Below are 25528 nucleotides of genomic sequence, written 5' to 3' on the forward strand. Positions count from 1 at the left end.
CCGATCCAATACATATATTGCTACGGCGTGCAGCCCGATCCAGTATATATATATATCACTGCGGCGTGCAGCCTGATCCATATAATATGGCTGCGGTGTGCAACCCGATCCATAATATATGCATATCATATCCTCACTATTAGGTTCTCAACCTCTCTCAGTCATTAATCTCAAAGCCTATCGGGCACAACAATAGAAATTGGGGAACTCAACCCAAACGGTCCTCACAATTAGAAGTGGAGTAATAAAACCAGTTTTAAACATTTAAACATGTAAAACTTGACTGAGGATATGCTTTCAATAAGTAAAGTGAGGAAAAACAGTAAAAATGCCCCTAAGGGTCTTAACAGGTCGGCACAAGGCCCCAAACACGGCATACAACCCATAATATAGTATAAATAGCTAAAGTACGGAATATCATAAGGTTCCAAATCAAAAACGAGGCTTAATAGTCGCTACGGGACTGACCATGTCACAATCCCTACCGGTGCACGCCCACACACTCGTCACCTAGCATGTGTGTCACCGCATTTATCAAAACAAGTCAAATACCGGGGTTTGTACCTTCAGTTCCAAATTTACAATGGTTACTTACCTCAAACCAGTGAAAATACTACTCCGCGATGCCTTTGCCCCTCGAATCGGCCTCCACTTGCGTCGAATCTATCCAAAATCAGAATCACGACGTCAAAATATGCTAAGGGAATGAAGACCAAGCGAAAACAATCAAATAATACCAAAAATCTCGAAATTGGCCAAACCCGACCCCTGGGTCCATATCTCGAAACTCGATAAAAATTACATCACCGGAATTCTTATCCTCCCACGAGTCTATACATGTCAAGAACACTAAAATCGGAGTCCAAATGACCGCTCAAATCCTCATTTAAAGTCTATTAATCCCAAGCCTTAATTCCTCAATTTTAGGCTTAGATTTCATGATTTATTAAGTAGATTTCACAATAAAATCGAGTTTTAAGTCCAAAATTCTTACCTCCAAATGTTTCCCTTGAATCCCTCTTCAATCTCCTTGAAAATTCTCCAAAAACGACCAACTATGGAAGAAATAAACCCCACATTCGCGGACAAGACGATCTTTTAAACCTTCTGCCCAGGCCTGAAAATCCTTCTTCGCGAACGCGGTCAACGCCTCGCGTTTGCGAAGCACAATTTAACTTTGACCAAATTTCCTCTTACGCGATCGCGACCAGACCCTCGCAAACACGATGCTTTACCTAGACGAACCTTCGCGAACGTGTTCCTTCCATCGTGAACACGATGAATTGACTCCGCTAAAGCTCAGCTGCTCTATCCTTTTATGCGAATGCGACACCACAACTGCGAACACGATACACAATCTCGTAGACCTTCACGAACACATAGCCTACCTTGCAAACACGAAGTCTAAATTTCTACCTTCCTCAGCTGACTCTTCGCGAACGCGAGGGTCCACATGCGAACGAGAAGAGTAAAATACCTGCAACTACTGAAGACCAAAATCTACAACTTTCTTCAACTTCAAATGATCTGTTCAAACCTCTGAAACTCACCCGAGGCCCCCGAAACCTCAACCAAAGGCACAAACATACCCCAAAACCTCATTCAAACTTGTTCCAACCCTCAGAACTCCCAAAATACCAAAATTACATTTGATTCAAGTCTAAGAATTCCAAAAATTTCTAAATTCCTCTTTTGATCAAAAACCCGACCAAACCACGTCAGAATGACCTGAAATTTGCACACACAACCCAACTGACTCAACGGAACTACTGCAAATCTCGAAATTCCATTCCGACCCCAATATCAAAATCTCACCCATCAACCAGAAATCGCCAAAAGTCCAATTTCGCCAATTCATGCCTAAATCTACTCCGAACCTCCAAAACTCATTCCGATCATGCTCCTAAGTCCTAAATCACCTATATAAGCTAACCGAATCATCGGAACTCACATACGAGCCCTCTAACACATAAGTCAACATTCGATTGACTTTTCCAACTTAACCTTCATCAAAAGAGACTAAGTGTCTCAAACCTTACCAAAATCATTCCGAATTCGATCCGACCAACCCAATATCACAAAATACAGATAACAAGGCATAAAGGAGCAGGGGAAAATGGAGCGGTAACTCATTAGATGACTGGCCGGGTCGTCACATAATTGAACATGCGTTGATGGGTTTACATAATTATTGGCCAGTTTTGGAATGTTGTGCATCAATTTGAGTCTTCAGAGGGGCGTGGAATGCCGGTTATGGAACTTCGGAGCGAGGTGAGTCTCCTTTCTGACCTCGTAAGAGGGAATTGTCCCCATAGGTGAGTTAATTAGTTATGTGCTCCTATTTGTGGGGGCTACGTACGCACGAGGTGACGAGAGTCCGTGCGTAGCTACTATTATGCTTAAGTCCGGATAGTCTAGGGCCCAAAAACATGATTTACTTGTAATATTTGCAATCTTTTTGTCAATTTAAGAATGCTTAAACACATTTCAAATGTATAAATAAATTTCTAAAGGCTAGACATCATTTCTTGACTTTTAAAAGAGAAACTTGCCTTTTTCTAAATAGTTGCTCCTTGATGAATTCTTGATTTGACTGTTTGAATGTGTTTATCTATTGTGGAACAGGCCGAATGCCTCGGTAGATTAAATAGATGCATCTATGGTTCACGTCATTCGACCCTCTAGCAGTGCACAGTTTAAATATTGTTGGATCGGGTCGTACGTCCTCGGCATGATTTGCACATGCTTGTATTGCTTGCCTTGATATTTATAAATGAGGATATTACTTCCCCGGATTGAGAATAAATGAATAAATTATGAAAACGAAGTTGGAAATTTCCATATGAATAAAAAGAATTGTTTACTTGCTTCATTCTATTGAGTTACAACCATGTTTATAAAAATCCTTGATTTCTTATATCATTGGTATATTGTCAGTGGACCACTAGTAAGTGTCGAAGTTGACCTCTTGTCTCTACTTCTTCGAGATTAGACGGGATACTTACTGAGTACACGTTGTTTTCATACTCATGCTACACTTTCTGTGCATTTTTGTTGCACAGGCACATGTGCGTCAAATGACTTTGTTGGGCATAGCGGCTTGGTTGTTACTGAGACTTAGTTGAGCTGCACTTCTCGTGATGGCCTACATCCTGTAGAGTCTCTTTCAGAGTACTGTATTGTATTTTCTTTACTGTCCAATTTGTATTTCGGACGGTTATTGTACTATATTGTTTCCTAGAATCTATTCATGCACTTGTGACACCGGGTTCTGGGATGTTTATAGGATTATTAGTATTTTAAAATTGTTAAAGGTATCATTATTTATTGAGTGAAATTTATTATTTATTGTTTAAATTTATAAAAGAAATTATTTCAGAAATATCCAAAACGAGAAATTACTAGTTATTTGGGGTTGGCTTGCCTGACAATGGTGTCCGGTGCCATCACGACCTTTAGTGAATTTTGGGTTGTGACAAGATCCGGGATATTTTATGATGATCAGTTCTGAGGCTAACAGGCACGGTACGAGTATGTCCGGTCCCGGGTGTGTTTCACATATTATTTTTACATGTCATTCTTCACTTTTCTCCAAACTTTGTTGACACGTGTAAACATTTAATAGACCCACATGGCGAGTCTATTTTTCACTAATACAGATACCCCCCCACTTTCCGGTTACTCACTGTAATTTGATCGGTAAGTGGAAGATTTTATCTTTTTCATCCTTGCCTCTGCTTCATTAAAAACTTTGCCGAAAACCCCAATAGGGACAAAAACCGGACGAAGGAAAAAAAGAGTGCAGAATTTAGAGATTCAGATGACAACTCCACTGCTTATGTTCCTTTCGTCAATAATCAGTTGGTTTACCCCTGTCTTGTTTTGGGGGATTGAGACAAATATTTGCTTTATGATTGCAAAGTTTGATATATAAATTTCGGCTTTATTTTCTGCCTATTTTAATGTTTGGGTTTTTATTTCACCCTTTATTATTTAACTTTGGATTAAAAATGCTTCAATATTCTGTGATTCTAACAGACCCAATATATAATAAAATACGGCCTTTTTATAAACGACATTGATGAAGATAGCGTCTCATATTCATATTGGTGTAAATATATGAAAGAAGTATAAATAAGAGATAATTTGAAGAAGTTTCATTATTTGAACTTTCAAACTTTGTATATAATTCTTTGTTTATGTAATACAACATTTACAACTCTTTCACAGCTGTTTTATTTATAACAGGTTTGATGGGCTTAAGGTCTTTTAATCTATGTTTTGATGATCTAACAAACTTTCTGTATAGAACCAGATAAAGGACCTGAAGCATGCCTGGTACAATCATTATCAAGTTAATCAACTCAAGATAATCTGGGCAGTATGCCTTTTGATTCACAAGAACCAGATTAGGGACTTGATCCCTTAGTGTTCCCCTGATAGAAGAATAAGTCAACTATACAGCTGGAAAGCAACTACAGAAAGTGACTGCCTGCAACTGTACATGTGACAGTGCATCAGACAGTGCAACAGTCACTTCCCATTCGGAAGAGGCATGTACCAACCAAGAATTGACATCACCATTGTGAATTGACATCACTATGGTGATGTCTTTTGTAGTATAACAACCTGGTGCAAGGCACAAGACAACAACTTGAGCATTTTCAATGATATTCTTTCAAGTGCAAAAAAGACTTCTCTCAAGAACAAAGCCGCTGCAACCTCAAAGACCTGATCCAAAGATTGAAGATATCTTAAGTCCTTAGGTTTGTCGAGTCTTTGTTATTTGTTCTTCATTGTAACTCCTATCTTGCTTTATTAGAAGCTTTGGTTTAGGAAACTTAAAATCACAAACCATCTGAGTTTGTGTCTTGGCTAGAGTTAGTCGAGTTGTGAAGTCTTTGTAATAGAGTTACTACAAAGTGGCTTGTAATAGAGTTGTTACAAGTTAGTGAGTGATTAAGTCTTTGTAATAGAGTTATTATAAAGTGGCTTGTAATAGTTTTGTTACAAGTTAGAGTGATTAAAGTCTTTGTAACTCAAGAGTGACAAAGTGGCTTGTGGTAAGAGTATCACAAGTTAGTTGAGTTGAATTCTTTGTAATGGAGTCATTACAAAGTGGCTTGTAATAGGTGTTTACAAGTTAGTGAAGTTGAAATCCTACCAGAGTAGGTCGTGATTTTTGTCCCCTTGATTTGGGATTTTTCCACATAAAAATCATATGTCTCATTTACATACTGGTTCAGTAGTTAGCACTATGGGAACTAATATAGGACCAGATCTCTACATAGTTTGGTTCATTAGTATTTTAGTGGAAACTCATAGAGGACCAAGTACTCTACAGTTGGTGGACTCATATAAACTATCAAGGTTCAATAATTTTGGTTTTACAATCTCGTGACTAAAAACTCAAATATTTTGGAGGGACGACTTTTTTGTCTCTTAGGCTGATTCAGTCTTGAATTTTGACTTTTTGTCTTCTTGAATACCTGACTCTTTTTGTCTTCTTGCCTTTTGCCTTTTGCCTCTTCATATGTATATAGTACCCCTAATATTAGAGCTTTGAAGTATGAAATCTCGAGCACCAGATCATTTCTTCCTTTGGTCCATTCCCTGAAAAGGAAAGTATAGACGGGACTCGAAAGTATATATTTAGATGATGTCTGCTTAACCCATTTTTTTCATCAGAAGGGTTGTAACCTAGATCGGGAATAATACAGTTCTAGTATTATCATTTGGCATTTTAGGAAATTTATCCGAGTACTAATTTTTCTTGGCACGTTAGAAAATTATTTGAGTGTTCATACTTAGTCGTTTAGACTTAAAATATATATTTGGATGCATCGTTACATGTGCGATGTCTTAATATTGCACCTTTGGGTGTCTAACTTTTACATAAAAGAGGGCCCTTTTATATACTTTAAACTCTATGAAGAGGACGTCTCCTTTTCATTCAGGCATAAAATAGGATCGATTGATCCGAGAAGACTTTTCGTCTGAGGGAGTATTTTACAAGAGTATTGACCTCATTAAGATTTACGGGAGTATTGATCCCATTAAGATTTATGGGAGTATTAATCCCGGTAAGACTTTGAGTTTGAGGGAATATTGATCCTAAATAAATATATATCTTAGTAGATTTGTCCTGAAGAGACATTTAATCTGATTGGATTTTGAATCCAAATTGGAGTATATGAACATACTTCCAAGTAGAGAGGAACACATGTCCGAAATAATATTTGAGATTTTCATTTATATATACAGGATAATCGATCCGAGTCATAATACAATTAGCCATTAAGAAAGGCTTATATATTTAACTTGAATGGTCGTTGTTGGACCGAATATAAGTCACGTGTTTGTTCAAAGTGAACTTTATTCTGGTGGCATATTTGCATACATTTATCTTGACTTAGATGTAAAACTCTCATTTTTTATCGTGAGATTCTTGACTCTGACGTGGAGTTCTCAATCCTTTTTGTGTACGTGTAGTATATGTATTTTTGAAGAACTCATTCAACACTATTTGAAGTGTTTATGCTTGATATGAGCAATACAACTAATTGAGTTGAGATGGTAAATAATGTCGGAATACTCTTAGGAATTCTATCTCCCAAGGCAATCAATTATTTGTATCACTTCTTATAATGTCACGTAAAATTAACTAATCTTCAAGTATAAGTAATCTTCCTAGTGTTTGAGTTTTGAGGTATGAGAACTCAAACACTGGAATCATAATTTGGTAGTCCGCAGTTTAATAATCCCTCATAGGATAGTTAGTTTTGATATTGATGGACTTTCAAATGGTCCAGTTCCAACATAGGGACGGTACCAGAGCTATTTTTATCAAATATTTTGTACTCTGGTCAGGAACTACGGAGGTTCCAAAATGTTGTCGAGGATCATTCCATATCTTGATTTGAGCTATTCATACTGACTTTGATGAGTTTTTGATTTAAAGCCTTATTATCGGAGTAATTCTCACTGCCTTCTTTATAAATTTCTCTCATCATATATTTTGTTTGTTTGGTCTAATGTGGCATTTTAGATTTTGGAGCCTTGAATATTCTCAAATATAATTCTCCATCAATAAGGCAGTACGGGATGAGACGCACTCAAGTTATCGAGAGCATGTTTGTTTTTGGGTAAATCCCTATTCTGCAAGTAATAAATGAATTTATTGTGCCAATTCCAAATTAAATTAGTCAGACTTACCTCATTTTCATTCTAATTGATGATAGATCAGGGATCGCCAGAATAAGAGATGGCTCGATCCCTAGACTGTTTGATTCGAAAACGATACTTCTCAATAAGAGCCCGGAGTTGCTTTCAGAGTCAGTGATATCAGCAGTTGATCTGAGACTAGCACATTCGGCTCGATTTTCTTGGGTTGCATAGTTTTCTTGGATTTGATCAATTGTTAAATCAATATCTTTGCTCTGATCCCCCCAGCTAATTCAAGCCTTGTAGCATACGCTTCATACTCGGCTTTGTTGTTAGTAATAAAATAACTTTTATGAACTATGTAACTACTTTCCCTGATATGCATTAAACATTGTCCCTAACTTGGGAATTTTAGTACTTGTGGACCTAATTGTGTTGAAGGTGTAGATCCCGAGAATTATCCCAAAAATAACATGTACTTTCTTTTTAGCTTCGGGTAATATGTACAAGCTAAGATTAATCATGAAATCTGCTAAATTTGTGATTTTATAGTTGTACGTGGTTGATAAATAATATCATATTCACTATGTTCGACTACTCATTTAGTTAGCCTTCCTAACAGCTCATGTTTATGCAAAATATTGCGTAATGATAATATAGTGACTACGGGAATTGAATGACATTGAAAATAAAACTTTAGATTTAGGGCAGCTACAATTAATGTCAACTTCTCAAAATGTAGATATGTAGTTTCCGTGTCTAAGAGCATTTTATAATAGATAGGAGAATGTGTACCTTTATTTTTTTTAATTAAGATTGCATTTATCGAGACATTCGAGACAATTTGGTGTACCAACAATCATCTTTCTCCTCGAAATTTTGAAAGTAATAATGTGTTGTTGTTAGCTAGCAAGTTCGAATGATTCGACTTTTCGGACTAAACCGATCGTTCGATGTTTTGTAACTTTATCTTTTATTATTTGACTCTAGTTTCTTCTTTTGCTTGACCAAATTATACCGCGGGTCAATATTGAGCGTATAACCTTTGTCTCGGGTGGTATACCTGTTATGTTAGCATGGAGGCAAGCAAAACAGTTTTTGCTAGCATGTAAAAGATTAATCAACTTACCATTAAATTTGGTGTCGAGTCTCGACCAACGTAAACCTTCCTATTTGGGAAGTCAATGATAATTTCTAGTTTTTCAGCATTTGACCTCGTGGCTTCTAATGCTTTCAGTTCAATGATTACTTCCGAAAATATTTGTATACTTGTCCAAGGTTATTAATGAACCTTCCTTCTTCGTTGTCTATTCGATCCCGCAGCTATCTCTTCTTTTTCAATTGTTAGGTGTGGTATCTTTGTAAGCATTCTTGTGGGTGTTTTACCCATGCTCTTCCTAATTTCATTCATCTCCTGTTTTTTAGATTTTTGTAATTTAGCAAGGTAATTTCTTACATGTTCGGGTAGATCCGGATCTTTTTCAACCCGTGAAGAAAATTTCGTATCTCTTTGCTCGGACCTGTTTTTTAGCTTTTTGCGTTTAGATTTAGATCACCCAAGAATCACATCCGTTTGACCTTCGGACATGTTTTTGACTTTCAATTGAACGTACGTGTCTTCCTCTATTCGGAGTTTTATATTATATCGAATGTAAATTTTACTACTCAGTTCAGGGAAGGTCTGGCGTTATCCTTCTGACTCCTTTAATAGGATCCAGAATTACCTCGGTTTGGTTTTCGAACCTATTTTTGGACATCTTATTAGTGTCGATTCGACTTTACCGTGTCTTATTCTGTTTAAATCCCGATGTTGTTATGGTTATGCATATATTCTCATAGGATAGATAGGAATTCCCGGAGGTGTTCTATCCACTCGTTTTGTTCCTTGATCTGTTTCAGTAAGGTTAGAACTAAATTTTGCAAATTAAAATTAATTGGTGTATCTCAACCTCCTATTCCGGAACTGTTTCGTACAGATCCGTTATAATCAGTTCTGGTACTAATTGTTGTGGTACCAATAGACCGATGTACATTCTCCATTTTTCTCTGCTTGTTGCTTACTTATCATTATCAGGGTTATTCTTCCCTTTTTATTTTGCATGGTAAAGCCATCTCCAACTTTGTTGCCCTCAACTGTGTTGATTGGCAAATTTTGACCATGATGAAGGTTTAAACTAAAAACAAGCAAATATTAACAAAAATTGTTACTATCTTTGGATGAACAACAAATTTTCTTGAGTTTCCCGATAACGGAACCAAATTGTTTAACCCAAAAAATAGTTTTCAAGGTCAAAGCAGCATTTTATATGACGGGCCACAAGCAACCGATTCAATCCGAAAGATATAAATTTTCATTAATGAAACGTGATAGAGAAGTGAAAAATAAATTTAATGACAGATAATATAATAAAAATATAGCAGAGAAGAGAGAATTCTTATTGAATGATCCTTGGTAGGATAATGAGCCGAACAGAGCTTGAAGGCTAGACTATGGATAACTTGGGAGCAATATGCTATAAATTACAATATATAAAATTATAAAGAAGAAAATTAGACTCCCCTGATGGTGGTAAGAGTATGTATATTAATAGGGCTAAATCTAAGTAACTATTCTCCTTGAATTATGGGTCCATTATGAGCATTTACTCATTCCATCTGTTACTTTTGGAAGACTTGTATCAGCTGTATAAATGCTGGAATTCCGTTAACTGATGAGTTAATTCTGTAACCGATGAGTCAATCTCGTACCTGTTGAGTCAATCTCATACCTGTTGAGTCAATCTTGTAATTGATTACCTTGTTCTGACCGTTACAATCATTTATTGCATTTATTGTACATTACATAATTGATTTGTAACTGTTGGTATAATGATAGTAAATCACATATAATTAGGGATTAATTGATTCCTTCCTCATTTGTAATTATGAGATATTCTCCCGCACCTGATCCGAGCTATTTTATGATGATCAGTTCCGAGACTAACAGACATGGTACGAGTATGATTGGTCCCAGGGATGTTTCACATATCATCATTACATGCCATTCTTCATTTTTCTCCAAACTTCGCTGACATGTGTCACCATTTAATAGACCCACGCAACGAGTCTATTTTTCAGTAATACAGTATTTTTTTGTAACCCAAATTCTCTCTTTTATGATAACGAAGAAAAATGTAGTCACACCTGCTGCACTTCTTCACTGCTACTCACTGTATAGATCATCACAAAGATTCACATCATGAGATGTGAATTCAGTTATATTTCCCGAGTAGTTGGGTGAAATAGTTCCCTATTCCGTCAAACAAGCCATAGGTTTAAATGTTTTAAAACAAGTTCATAAAAGGAAAATAACTTGTTACTCCCTTCGTTCCATTTAATGTGTCTTAGTTCGCATAAGCATGAAGTTAAAGAATATAAATTTCTTTTGAATTTTGTTGTCACAACCCAAGTTCTCCCTCCGTGAACTGTCGTGACGGCACCTAGTCTCTACGACTAGGTAAGCCTAACAATTTGCGGAAAAAGGAATTTAAAAGTACAACTAGCCATCTAATAGGTAAATATAGATAAAGTGTTTAAAATCCGCTCGACATATACAATAATAAAACTCTCGACCAATGATAACACTCTCAAAACCCGGAATCTCATGAATCACAAACTAGAGAAAATACATAGTGTTCTAACTCCAAAAGTCTAAACGAAAGTAGTTACAGAAGGTCTATAGCCAAAAGGGAGAATAGATAGGGACTTTTCGATCTGCGGATGCGGCAGATATACCTCGAAGTCTCGGAAATCGCCTCACCTCACTGATAGTATGGCTGAGCAGAAGAACCTGGATCTGCACACGTAAAACATGTGCAGGAAAGGGCATGAGTACACCACAACAGTACCCAGTAAGTGCCAAGCCCAACCTCGGTCGAGTAGTGACGAGGAAGGTCAGGGCCCTACTGGTTATATACATATAACAAGGTAAAAAAGTATGAAATGTGACAGTATAATTAAAATACTAATAGTCAATAAAAAATAAAATCACAGAAAGAATATAACTCAGTAAACAGAGATAGCAATAGGGAATCTCCCAGGATATCGTCCCTTAGTCCCAAACGTAAATGTGCAAAGGATCTCCTGGGATATCGTCCCATAGTACGAATCATAAATATGCAAGGAAATCTCCCAGGATACCAATCAGTAGTCCCAAAGTAAATATCCAGTACAGGGGGATGTCCCAGGATCTCGTCCTGTAGTCCCAATTATAAATGTGCAGGGGGATCTCCCGGAATACCGATCTGTAGTCCCAAAGTAAAAATACAGGGGGTTCTCCTGGAATACCGATCCGTAGTCCCAAAGTAAATACACAACAGTCTTAAGAAGGAAAATCTACAGTTCTATTCAAGAATAAACAGGAATTTCTACTCTAAACATGCTGCACAAAATCCAAGTAAGTAGTTAAAGTTGGTAAGACAATTAGGTCACATAAGCATACTTTTCCTAAGCTAAACAGGAGGCTTCAAGTACAAGTATAGCTCAATTAAAAGAAAACACATATATTTACTTAATGAAAACGTGGTTTTCAACAATTAGCACGTGTACGCACTCATCACCTCACGTACACGACACTCCCATAACAACAGTACCAAAATCCTAAGGGGAGTTCCCCCACACAAGGTTAGACAACCCACTTACCTCTAACAAGCTAAAATCAATCTAAAATCACGCCCTTGCCACGAGTATCCAACTCTGAGTGGCCCAAATCTAATGAAATCAATTTCATAATGTAAATATAACTACAAACAATGAATTTAGCTAAAGGACTCGAAGCTAAGGTAAGAAAATAGAAAAAACGCCCAAAAATCCTCTCCGGGCCCACGTCTCGGATTCGGGAAAAAGTCAAAAATTATGAACACCCATTCATCCACGAGTCTAACCATACTAAAATCACTCAAATCTGATACCAAAATCTCGATCGAAATTCCAAAATTTGTCCTAAGAACTTTTTTCAATTTTTCCCAAATTTGCACCCCAATTCCAAAATTAAATGATAAAACTAACAATAGATTAACGTATTAGAACCAAATTATAGTTAGAATTCTTTACCCAATCTTTCTAGTTTAAAATCTCTCCAGAAATCGCCCTCCCCCGAGCTCTAATTCGATTTTTAGAGTTATGAGCTCAAACCCTCGATTTTCCCTATTTTCTGCCCAATGATTTCCGCTTCTGTGAGGGGTTAACAGCACATGCGGTCCCGCTTATGCGGCCAACACTCCGCATCTGCGGATTTTTATTAAACAACCAGGTTCCGCACCTGCACCTATTTACTCGCAAATGCGGTTCCACTTTTGCGGTCCTTGGGCCGCATCTGCGACCAACTTCACTTATGCCTTAGACCGCACATGCGGTTCCCAAATCGCTTCTGTGGCGCCGCACCTGCGGTCCAAGCTCCGCAGGTGTGAAACCAATAGGTTCAGCAAATTTTCGAAGTCCAATTCAATTGTTGTTAAGCATCCGAAACTCACCCAAGGCACCCGGGATTTCAACCAAACATACAAACCAGTCCTAAAACATCGTACGAACTTAATCCAACCGTCGGATCACAAAAAACAACGCTAAAACCATGATTCACCCTCTAATCCAAGCCTAATGAACTTGAAATCTCAAGAATTCTACAACCGATGTTGAAACCAACCAAACCATGTCCGATTGACCCCAAATTTTGCACACAAGTCACATTCAACACTATGGAGCTATTCAGTCTTTTGAAATTGTATTCCAACCCAGATATCAAAATTTCACTACTGATCCGGAACATCAAAAATTCAACTTTTGGCATTTCAAGTCTAAATAAACTACGGACTTCCAAAACAAAATCCAAACACACCCCTAAGCCCGAAATCACTCAATGGAGCTAACAGAATCGATGGAATTCCATTCCGAGGCCGTCTTCACATTGTTCCATGGTCCAAATTCTAAAACTCAAGCTCTCATTTAGGGACTAAGTGTCCTAAAATACTCCAAAACGCAAAATGAATCTTCCCGGCAACTCACAATAGCAGAAACAAACACGGGGAAAGCAGTTAATAGGGGATACGGGTGTTAATTTTCAAAACGACCTATCGGGTCATTACATCTCCCCTCTTAAAGTATTCATTCATCCTCAAATGAGCATAGAGACATACCTGAAGTGGTGAAAGATGAGGGTAACGGCTGCGCATATCCTGCTCGGTCTCCCAAGTTGCCTCCTCGACCGGCTAAACCTGCCACTAAACCTTCACTGATGCAATGCTCTTTGACCTCAGCATTCAAACCTATCTATCCTATATAGCCACTGGCTCCTCAACATAAGATAGATCCTTGTCCATTTGGACTGAACTGAAATCCAACACATGTGACAGATCACCACGATACTTCCGGAGCATCGAAACATGAAATACCGGTTGAACTCCTGCCAAGCTGGAAGGTAAGGCAAGCTCATAAGAAACCTCCCCAACATGTTGTAGTACCCTAAAAGGACCAATAAACCTCAGAATCAATTTCCCCTTCTTCCCAAAATCTTATAATGCCCTTCATAGGCAAAACCCGAAGCAAGACCTACTCTCTAACCATATAGGAAACATCACGAACCTTCCGGTCTACATAACTCTTCTGTCTGGATTGGGTAGTGCGGAGTCTATCCTAAATCACCTTAACCTTATCCAAGGAATCCTGAACCAAGTCTGTGCCCAATAATCTAGCCTCGCCTAGCTCGAACTAACCCATCGGGGATACTACACCGCCTACCATAAAAAGCCTCATATAGTGTCATCTGAATGCTGGACTGATAACTGTTGTTGTAGGCAAACTCCACCAGTGGCAAGAACTGATCCCAATAACCTCCAAACTCCATCACACATGCACGGAGCATATCCTCAAGAATCTGAATAGTACGCTCAGACTGTCCGTCCGTCTAGGGGTGAAATGTTATGCTCAACTAAACCCGAGTACCCAACTCATGTTGTACGACCCTCCAAAATCGTGATGTGAACTGAGTACCTCTATCTGAAATGATGGAAACTAGTATACCATGCAGACGAACAATCTCCCGGATATAAATCTCCATCAACCACTCTGAAGAATAGGTAGTACACATAAGAATGAAGTGCGCGGACTTGGTCAGCCGATCCATAATCATCTAGATGGCATCGAACTTCCTCAAAGTCCGTGGGAGCCCAACTACGAAGTCCATGGTGATATGCTCCCACTTCCACTCCGAAATCTCTATCTACTGAAGCAAACCACCTGGTCTCTAGTTCTCATACTTTACCAACTGAAAATTGAGGCACCGAGCTACAAACCCAACTATATCTTTCTTCATCTGCCTCCACCAATAGTGCTGTCTCAAATCCTGGTACATCTACGCGGCACCCGGATGGACGGAATACCACGAACTGTGGGCCTCCTCTAGAATTATCTATCGAAGCCATTCAATATTGGGTACACATATCCGACCCTGCATTCTCAGTGCCCCATCATCACCAACGGTCACATCTCTGGCATCTCCATGCAGAACCTTTTCCTTGAGGACGAGCAAATGAGGGTCATCAACTTGACGCTCTCTGATACTATCTGTAAGCACGTGATTTTTGCTTCACGGACAATCGCTCCAAAAGAAAATAAAAACAGTGGCAAAAGGCTTCGCTGTACAAATTTTCGATCTTTCCGTGACGTGTGTTGTTAGTCGTTTGTGAGTCTGTCCATTTTGCATCTAGTCATTATCAAACAAAAATACGAAAAATATATGTGGCGTTAAAAGAAAATTCAAAAAATATATAAATATATGTGCATCGTCCGTCTTAGGTTGTGATTTAACTTACTTGGTATGATAATTATGTTGAAATGCCATAATGTTATTTGTTTTAATTTCATTTTTTTTTTTTATTTTATTAGTTATTTTTATTTTTCTTTAAAGTTGGAAAACAAAAGAAAGTTGAAATCAATTTGGGCCCAGAAAAAATAAGACAAAACAGGCCCAAACCAACGATCTGACCCGGTCCAGACCAGGCCTGCCCAGGAACCTCCTGAAAACGACGTCGTTTCAGGCAAATCAATCTGAGCCGTCCGTCCTAGCCGATCCAACGGCTCAGGACCTCTTTCAGCAACCCGTTTTTAAACCCGACCCAATAACCGGTTTGACCCAATCCCCCACTTAAACCAAACGACCCCGTTTAACTACAAAACGACCCCGTCCCATTTCTCAACATCAGATCTAAGCCGTTGAGATCATCTGATCTAACGGCTCAGATCCGATCAACCTCACCATATATAAACCTTCCCTTACACCCCACGCCCCCTATCCGAACCCCACCCCTCACTCGTCTCCTTCCCTGAACCCTGAAACCCCCAAACCCTAGCAGCCGCCCTAGTCTCCTTCGCCATTAAAGCCGGCGGCACGAACGCCGGTGACCACCCCCTGAACACCCTAAGACCCCCTCACTCCCCTGAACATGAATCCACTAACCACGAACCTCGAATCATCTCCTATCGTCTCGAATCTGGATTTGAAGATTCGAGACAAAACTCGATCTACACCAAACCTCACCATCTTTGTACCAGACACTCCCCTGACCTTCCTCGTGACCAAACCAAACTCGGTTTGGTCCGAATCTACCCACAACTCCCAAAAATCCAGATCTGGATATCCAGACTTTAGAGCACATGCACTTGGGGAATCCGGCCGGTTTGGACATAGGTTTGAGGTCTAATAGACCTTAATCAAGGTGTTCTCATGTGAGAACACCCTGATTAAAGTTTGTTCGGCCTCAAAAGTTCGAAGTCGAGTTTTGATTTGGGTCCGTTTGATTTCAAACTTTTTCAGTAAGTGTCCTTTTCTCTTTGTTTGGTTTTGATTAAGTGGTCAGCATGTTTCGTTGTGTTTGTTTGTTATTTCTGTTATTTTCATCCGGATTTCTTTCTTCCCTGTAAAGGCCTTTTTATTTGGTCGATTGTATTCTGTGTATGACTCTGAATGTACTCTGTGAGTAAACATGATCGTCGATTAGTTTAATCGTCAGATAAGTTGACTCATATAGGCCCCCAGTAATTGAACAAAAATTGTCCGATGCCCTTTAGGTCCCTAAATGTATTGTTTATGTGAGCGATCGATTATTACCTGCTATAATTAGTATAGTCGACTCGATAAATGTCGTCGATTAGTTTTCTATAACTAATGAATCGAAGGAGCTAGTATTCTCACATAACTAATTGAACTCGGACACTGGCTGGATGACCTAGTAATGTTTGAAATGGTCTGTTGGCATTATAAAAATGACTAAAAAGGTTCAGTCTAGGCAGTCCTGAGTTCGAGCTTTCATCAGTGCAAAAATGCCCTAATGCTGCAATAGGCAGGGGCAGTAATAATCAAGGTTGACAGGGGTATTCTGGGGTGTTAAAAGAACAGAAATAATTAGTTTAAATGAGCTGACAAGTAGGGTACTAATTTGGGATTAAACTAATACCAATGGGGAACAAGACACAAGGGTATGGGGCTTAAAATGAATAAACAAATGAGCCCATAATTCTGGATTAAACAAAAAATCAGGCGTGGGGAATAAAGGGGGGCTGACACCAAAAAATGCTGAGGCATGGGGCTTAAAGGGGTATGGGCAGGCTGCAAGTTGCAGCAAAAAGGGCAGCCTAGCTGCACTGAGTCATTTGGCTTATAAATAGGCCATTTGATAACTTAAAGGCTGGACTTTTAGTCTTCAGAAGTCTAGAGAAAAAAAAAGAGAAAACGAAAGGTTGGAATTTTAGTCTTGAGGCTGGAACTCTTAGTCTAAAGAGAGGTCTAGTGAGCTTAAAGAAAACTGAAAAGTATAAGGCAGTTTCCAATAAACATTGTAACCAAACACTGCCTGAAAGTTGTACAAGAGTGCATATTGGTCAAGCTGTCTTGGCCAAGTTCTATTGTTTGCATTGACTGAGCTGTTTGGGGTTGTTGAACTGGTGGTTTTGCTGCATTGAACACTCAGTTATTGCTGTTGTTTCATTATTCTTTCCTGGGATTGCTGGCTTGGTTTCGACTATCTGTTAGTCCTTGTATTCTGGGAGATATTGTTGGTTATCTGTGGCTGTGGAAAACACTTGGTCTAGTTGGTTATTGCTGTGTTGTTGCTGCGTGTCTGTGTTGCTGTGTTTACTACATACTGCCCAGCTGATCATTCCTTTCTTCTTTTGTCTCTCTATACCAGGTACATGACAAATACTCTGTCAAATGTAATTGGAAAGTTGAGCATGAATACAAAAGAAAAGACCTGAAGAGTGACTTTTATACATAAATTGTTACATTAGATATCATGTACTGTATAATAATTTTCATTCCTGTTTTGACAATGGAAGTAGCATGTATGTCCAGTATATATCAATGTAGATTAGCTGAATGTTAGTTTATATATGTGTGTTGTTAGGTGAAAACATTCCCAATATAATAGGTTGTATCTTAGATTTAGTTTAACTGTGTAGTATATTCTTTAATGTAGGCCAAGCATGAAAACTATCCCCTACTAGTTAATTTCTATTCCCTTTAATAGGCGATCCCTTCATACCACGCCAATAGAACCCAGAACGAGTTCACGGCCTCAACCTCACAAGGGTCGAGCCCAGGTCGAAGACAGACCAGGCAGGCCCGCATCGAACGAGCAGTGGCCCAGGTCTGGCCAACTCGCGCGTGGGCCGGATTTGGGCCCATGATTATTCGTTTGGCCGACTGTGCACGCAGCTTCGGTCCTGATTTTGAAGCATTTCCTAATCACATTACAAACAACTTGCAAGCATGTAATTAATTAGGACTATCTACTGTTTTCAATTGATAGAGACGAACACGACAAGAAACGTAGTTGCTATAGGATATCCTTTAAAAAATAAGAACGAGATGAGCCTCGACGAAAATAAACAAAACGCGCAGATGCGGGGCCCTTGTTAAATGGATATTATTGAAGCATTTAGTTTCCGGGACGGGTTGTTTAGCAAATCTCACAATCCTCCTAAAATAATAATACGTTAGTCTCTTCAGGATGCGCTTTAATAAGCCTTACCTTCTTAAAAACTCGGGTGCACATTTATGTGACCCAAATCCAAATCTCGACGGATTCGAAATGTATTTCTAATCACGGGTGCATTGATTGTGACGTGATCCGAGAGGCATATCCATGACGTCGCCAATTCCTTTTAAAAGTAGAACGAGATGAGCCTCGTCAAAAATAAAAAATGTACACAGCCACGGGGCTCTCCAACTATATATATATTAAAACACTTAGAATTCGGGACAGGTCATTTAGCGAATTTTACGGCCCTCCCCAAAACAACCATGCGTTAGTTGCTTTAGGCGCGCCTTAAATAATTTATTTTCCTTAATTCGGGTGCACATTTATGTGACCCAAATCCAAATCTCAACCGAGTCGAGATATATCAATAACCACGGGTGCATTGATGTAACGTGGTTCGAGATATGTTTTCACGACGTTGCAAGTCCTATAAAAATAACAGTGAACGATAAAAGCGGATAAAAGATAAAATTGGCACATAGGTTCATAATTGTATTAAAAATCAGATAAATAAGCCGAATATAACAGTTGAGCGACCGTGCTAGAACCACGGAACTCGGGAATGCCTAACACCTTCTCCCGGGTTAACAGAATTCCTTATCCGGATTTCTGGTATGCAGACTGTAATATAGAGTCATTATTTTCCTCGATTCGGGATTAAAATTGGTGACTTGGGACACCCTAAATCTCCCAAGTGGCGACTCTGAAATAAACAAATAAATCCCCTTTCGATTGTCCTTTAATTGGGAAAAACTCCCTGCGCCCCTCGGGCGCGGAAAAAGGAGGTGTGACAGCTCTGGCGACTCTGCTGGGGACTTGAGACCCAGAACCGATGGTTCAGGGTTAAGAAGTCGAGCTTAGAATAATTGTTATTATTTGGCTTTATTTATTATCTGATTATTACATGTTTTGAGGCTAATGTGCTAAATGCTGCTGTTACCGCTTTGATATTATTTGAACTGTATATAAACTGTGCCGAAACCTTTCTCTTCTCACCTCCGGGGATGTGCTCACTGGTTGAGACTCCTTATTCTGTTAGTGTCATACCCTAAATAAAAGAGGTTCGGAAAGTTTCTAAGCCGGCTGGCCTTTTGGTTCCCGGAAAGGAGCTCCTTCCTCAACTCGAGTTGTCCGCTCGGGTACACTGTCTAGAACACCGACCCAGGTTTTGAACATAGAATAACGTGACTTCATGCCGGATCCCTAGTAGGAACGCTTATTTGCATCACGTTGCATATGACTTAGGGGACTCAACACAGGGGTTGGGTCCGTCTAGGACTAGCAACCTGATATGAAAAGACCATTCTGGTGCATCCCACTGTTTTCCGTGCATTTATTTGTCTCATGCCCGCATGCTGACCGGTGTTTGAATATTGGGAATATTGTGAAAAAAAAAGGAAATAACGGTTAGGAATTGATTGTTTATTGTTGAAAAAAAAAGGAAATAGCGGTTAGGAATTTTGTCTTTCAAAAAAAAAAAAAAAAAAAAATCCAAAATATTTTCCGTTATTGACGTCTTTAGAAAGTTTTATATATATATATGAAAATTCAAAATTCACAAAAAATCGCATATATTTTTGTTTTTAGCAGGATAAGTGTCGTTTGTTAAAATCTTATTAATAAATGTGCAGAATGAGCACGATTCCGAATGAACCCTTTTCAATCATGAATAAAATTCCCCTCCAATTGCGGCTCTGGTGGAATGATTTGGGCAAAGAGGGGCATGACGAAATCAAGAAGTATCTGAAAGGCCTCACGAGTTTGTTGGATATCAGGCCACGAGGAGATATCATAAGGGCACTAGTCCCCCACTGGGATCCTGCGCACAATGTCTTCCGCTTCTCAGATTTCGAACTTACCCCAACTTTAGAAGAAATAGCAGGGTATATCGGCAGCACTGAGGCTCCTTTGAGGCACAAATATCTGATTGCTCCAAGAGCTGTAGCAGTACACCGGTTCCTGGACTCCTTAAAAATAGTCAGAACAGTTCATAACCCTGACTTGGCAAAAGGTTTTTGCAGCATGAGTTTCATATATCAAAGATATGGTCACATAGGAGGATTCGACAAGCCAGAAAACCAGTTGTGCAGCAAAGGTAATCGCCAGAAGTGGGAAGAACATAGACGAATTGCTTTCATGATAACTTTCTTAGGACTACTAGTATTCCCAAGAAAAGATGGGAATATTGACATAAAGATAGCAGGGGTCGTCAGTACGTTGCTCACACAGAGTGATAGTACGTTGGCGCCCATGATAGTATCTGATATATTCCGGGCACTCACTTCTTGCAAAGCCGGAGGAAGCTTTTTCGAGGGTTGCAATTTGTTGTTGCAAATGTGGATGATCGAACACCTATGTCACCGAGCCCAGTTTCTGAGCCATGGATCCGCTGGAAAGACCTGCATAGAGGAGTTCTATACCAGAGTTGATGAAACCTACCTACCAGAAGGAGTTGTAGCATGGACCTCATATTTCCATACCCTCAACGCCAGTCAAATACAGTGGGCGCTAGGATGGTTATCGATCGGCGAAGTCATATACATGCCAGCAGCCAGGCCCCATTTTCTCTTAATGGGACTTAAAAGTATTCAACCATACGCGCCGCATCGGGTTTTAAGGCAACTTGGGAGGTATCAGATAGTGCCGAAAGACGAGGATCTGAGCATCCAGGTAATCGAGATCAGTCCCGACGGCCAGTTTCCTGAAGCAAGGGTTCGTCAAATTTGGAGCCAATGTCAATACTTAGAAGCGAATACTTGTGTATTGAATCGGGCAAAAGGGGAAGTTTCGCCCGGGTATCAGGCCTGGTACAAAGGGGAGACATCATCTGGAAGACCGACCAAAAGACCTCACCTGCAAGAATTTGCCAAATCTTCACAAGAACAGTGGGGCTGGTTGGCCAAAGAGCAGGAATATCTCGTCAAAGCAGGCAAACTGAAGCAACAAGTTCAGGATATGAAGTTTGAATGCCAATTACAGTCTGCTGCCCACAAGGGAGAAAAGAACAAGTTAATCAGAGAAGGCGAGATCCTCAAAACTCAGATCCGGAGAATGAAAAAAGAGGCTAATAGCCAGCTAGGAAGCCGGGCAGATAAAAGATTGATAGCAGGGTTAAAAGATCAGGTTGCGGAATGCCAGGAAGATTTGGAAAAAGTCAGGGCCAACACAGCAAAATTGCGAACCAAGTGGGCAAAGGGTGCGATGGCTCGGAGGCAGCACCTGCAACAAGTCATAAGGGAGTATGAACTGAGCATCGGGACATTAAGGGAAACGAATGCCTCTCTTCGAGAAAGGATCCTCAAGCAAACACGAAATGCCCAAGACGACAGAAGGCATTATTACGATGCAATGACCAGAATGGAAAGGCAAATGGAGTTGTTCCAGGATCAGCTTGCCAACAATGCGCAAACACTGGGATTGAAGAACCAACAGATAAGGCATTTGTTCGCAGAAAGGGACAACATCCGGGGAAGGATTGATGAAATAGGGCATTACATCTACATGAAATGCTTGGCATATGAGCGAACACCTCGGAAGACCCTCCTTGTTTCCATCATGGGTTGCGTCCGCCGGATTATGAACGAATTGAAGAGCTTGCAAAGAGACCTTACACCCAGAGCCGCAAAAAGGCCGGATGATGCCTCACGGCCCCTTAAATTGGAGAATTAGTTTTGGTCAAGTCCTGTTTATTTGGCTTGGGTTGTTTTTCCATATGTTGTTTTCTTTTTCGTTAAACCGAGTTTGAAACCGTCGAGTTTGTACTATTGCTATTCCTTGCTTGATGTAATTTGTAATAGCAAAATTTTGAGAATGAATTCAATGATTTCACAAAAATTGTGTGTTTTTACTTTAAGGCAGAACTACGCCTGGTCTGATTCACGCGGGGACGTGATACGTAGGCAATCCCCATAAGATTCGACCGCTTTTAATAAATAAAGAAAAGAAAATGTAAATAAAATAAAACGCGGGGTTTCGCAGAATACTCTAAAAAGAGACGAATGAACAAACCGGGATGACGCATGTGGTTTGAAGCAAAGCATGTAGAAACGGTTAACTGCCTAGGTGCATTGCATCCTCTATGTGTTATGATCAAATCTGTTAAGCTCTAACACTAACAAAGTTTGTTGTTGTCTGATACCAGACAGTTAGTTGTTAAAGAATTCTGGCAACACATTCATACCAAACCAGATCCAAAGGACCGGTAGCAACAAGCATGACCACTTCTGAGAATAGTAATGAGGAAGAAAGGCCGATGAGCCAGTTGCTAAAAGAGGCAATGGAAAAGATTGAAAGGATGGGACTAGAGATGCATGCAATGCAGCTAGCCCTGGCCAAAACGCAAAAGAGCCCTGAGACACGGGGACACGTGCCGGAGTACCCTCACTCTGGCCCTTCCACAAGCCGCCCAAATCCCCTCTATCATCAAGAAAGAAGCCCTCATGATTCCCAAGCTCCACCACCCCATCAACCTCTCCCAACATCCAATATTCCCATTTTTGTGGGACCTGCATCAGCCCCTTTGCAGCGAACGACCAGTGAGCCATTGTTTCAGGCTCACGATACACAATACTATCCCCCTGAGCCTACCTTCCACGCACCGGAACCACAGGTTTACAATCCCCATTTGGAAGTACCGGCAGAGGTTGAGAAGCCGGTTAAGGCCCCTGAACAGGATGAAGTGTTAAGAAAGTTCAAAAGCCTGGAGCAATCCTTCAGAAACTTGCACGGGCTGGGCAATCAAGTCAGCGTGGCATACAAAGATCTGTGCCCTTTCCCAGATGTCCAACTCCCGGCTGGGTTCAAGATGCCCAAGTTTGATTTATATGAAGGGCACGGTGATCCCATGGCACATTTGCGGGGATTCTGTAGCAAAATGAGAGGGGCAGGAGGCAAGGATGAGCTTTTGATAGCTTACTTCGGCCAAAGTCTGAGCGGATCTGCACTAGAATGGTATACCAGGCAGGATTTCAGCAGGTGGTACACGTGGGATGACCTGGCGCAGGCTTTCACGGGTCATTTCCAATACAATCTGGAGATAGTCCCTGACCGTCTCACGTTATTGAGGACTGGGAAGAAACCCGGGGAAAGTTTTCGCGAGTTCGGGTTCCGCTGGAGAGAACAAGCAGCTAGAGTCGATCCTCCCATGAGAGAGGGAGAAATGGTAGACTACTTTTTGCAGACATTGGATCCAACCTACTTTGGTCACTTGGTGACAACGGTTGGAAAATCTTTCAACGAGGTGGTCAAAATAGGGGTCATGATAGAAGAAGGTTTGAGGTCGGACAAGATCTTAAACTATTCGGCACTTAAGGCCACAACCCAGGCTATTCAAAGCGGCACGGGAGGTGCGCTAAGAAGAAAGAAAGAAGAGGTTGCCACGATCGAGGCAGGCAGTTGGTCCAGGGCTGGCAGGCCGCACTACAACCAACCCAGGCCTCACAGGTCAAACTACCCATACAACCCACCACAAAATTTCTATCCACCTCGAGAACCACATTGTTCCGTACACCAAGCCCAGGTATACACTCAGCCTCCGGTTCGCCCACAATGGCGCGCACCGGCTCCCCAGAACATATATGCACCACCACAAAACACTTACCCTCCACCAAGGGCATATAGAAATCCTTCAGGGGCAGGTTTCCGGGGAAATCCAGATGCCAGAAATGACAGGTTGCGGAAACAAAGAACCTTCACCGAACTGGGAGAAACCTACACCGCTGTGTTCCACAAGCTGCGGCAATTAGGTTTGGTTAGTCCTGTCCATACTCGGGAACCAAATCCCCCGCCTCAGAATTTGGATCGTTCAATCAGTTGTGAATACTGTTCAGGGATGCTCGGGCACGATACCGAGAAGTGCTGGAAGTTAAGGCATGCCATACAGGATCTTATTGACAGCAATAAGATCGAGGTCCAGACACCAGAGGCTCCTAACATCAACCAAAACCCACTGCCAGCGCACCACGAAGCTCACATGATTGAGTTGGTGTGTGAGGGAGGCGAATTAAGAAAACCCTCACAAACAGTGATGATGATCCAAGCTGCCCCAAAAGAAGTCTTAACCAGGGGAGGAACAAATATACAGTCGCAGGGAGAAGGCGTCAAGCCGGTAGTAATATGGGGGAAGAACCCGTCCGTCATAACAAGCAAACCCGAGCCAAGCAAATTGGTAATACCAGGGATCCTGCCCACACCGGCAGTCATGTTGAGAGGGGTATGTAGAGAACGGGTGACCATAAAGCCGGTGGTCCAATTGCCTATGCTTGACAGCAGGGCTGTGCCCTGGAAATATGAAAAGGCAGTGGTAACGTACCAAGGAAAACAGGTGGAAGAAGTCAGTTGTGAAGCGCAAGGGCTGACTCGATCAGGTCGATGCTTTGCCCCGGTGGAGTTAAGAAAAACAAACCCAGTGGCAACCAAGAAGCCAGTGTCAGAAGAAGAGGCTGAAGACTTCCTGAGGAAGATGAAGGTACAAGACTATTCTGTGGTTGAGCAGCTGAGAAAAACACCTGCCCAGATCTCACTATTGTCATTACTCCTCCATTCCGAGGAACATCGTCGGGCCCTGTTAAAGATATTGAACGAGGCTCATGTACCCAGTGAGATTTCTGTAAACCACCTGGAAACCATTGCTAGCAAGATTTTCGAGGTGAACAGAGTGACATTCTCAGATGATGACCTGCCGGTGGAGGGTACGGAGCATAACAAAGCTCTATACCTAGCTGTCAAATGTGAAGACTCGGTGGTAACCCGAGTATTGGTGGATAACGGCTCAAGCGCCAATATTTGTCCATTATCCACCCTGGACCAGTTAAAGATTGACCGTGGAAGAATCCGGGAGAATAGCATCTGTGTCCGAGGGTTTGACGGAAACGGAACAGCCACTGTGGGGGATGTTGTACTTGAACTAACCATTGGCCCGGTCCTGTTTACCATGGAATTCCAGGTGTTGGACGCCACGGTATCTTACAATTTGCTGTTAGGACGACCTTGGATTCATGCAGCTAAAGCGGTGCCTTCCACCCTACATCAGGCAGTGAAGTTCGAGTGGGAAAGACAAGAGGTCGTGTTGCACGGTGAGGATACAACATGCACCATGGGCGGAACCATTGTGCCTTTCATAGAGACCACTGATGACAAGGGTCCTTGGGTCTACCAGATTCTCGATACAGGGTCGGCCAACAAAATCTCTGAAGGAGAAATCATCCCGCACCCTAGGGTAGCTGCCGCAACAGTCATGATGGTATCAGAGATGCTGGGTAACGGATTTGTGCCGGGAAAAGGCCTGGGAGTTGAAC

This window comes from Nicotiana sylvestris, chromosome 8 (assembly GCF_000393655.2).
Source record: "Nicotiana sylvestris chromosome 8, ASM39365v2, whole genome shotgun sequence".
NCBI classification, from domain to species: domain Eukaryota; kingdom Viridiplantae; phylum Streptophyta; class Magnoliopsida; order Solanales; family Solanaceae; genus Nicotiana; species Nicotiana sylvestris.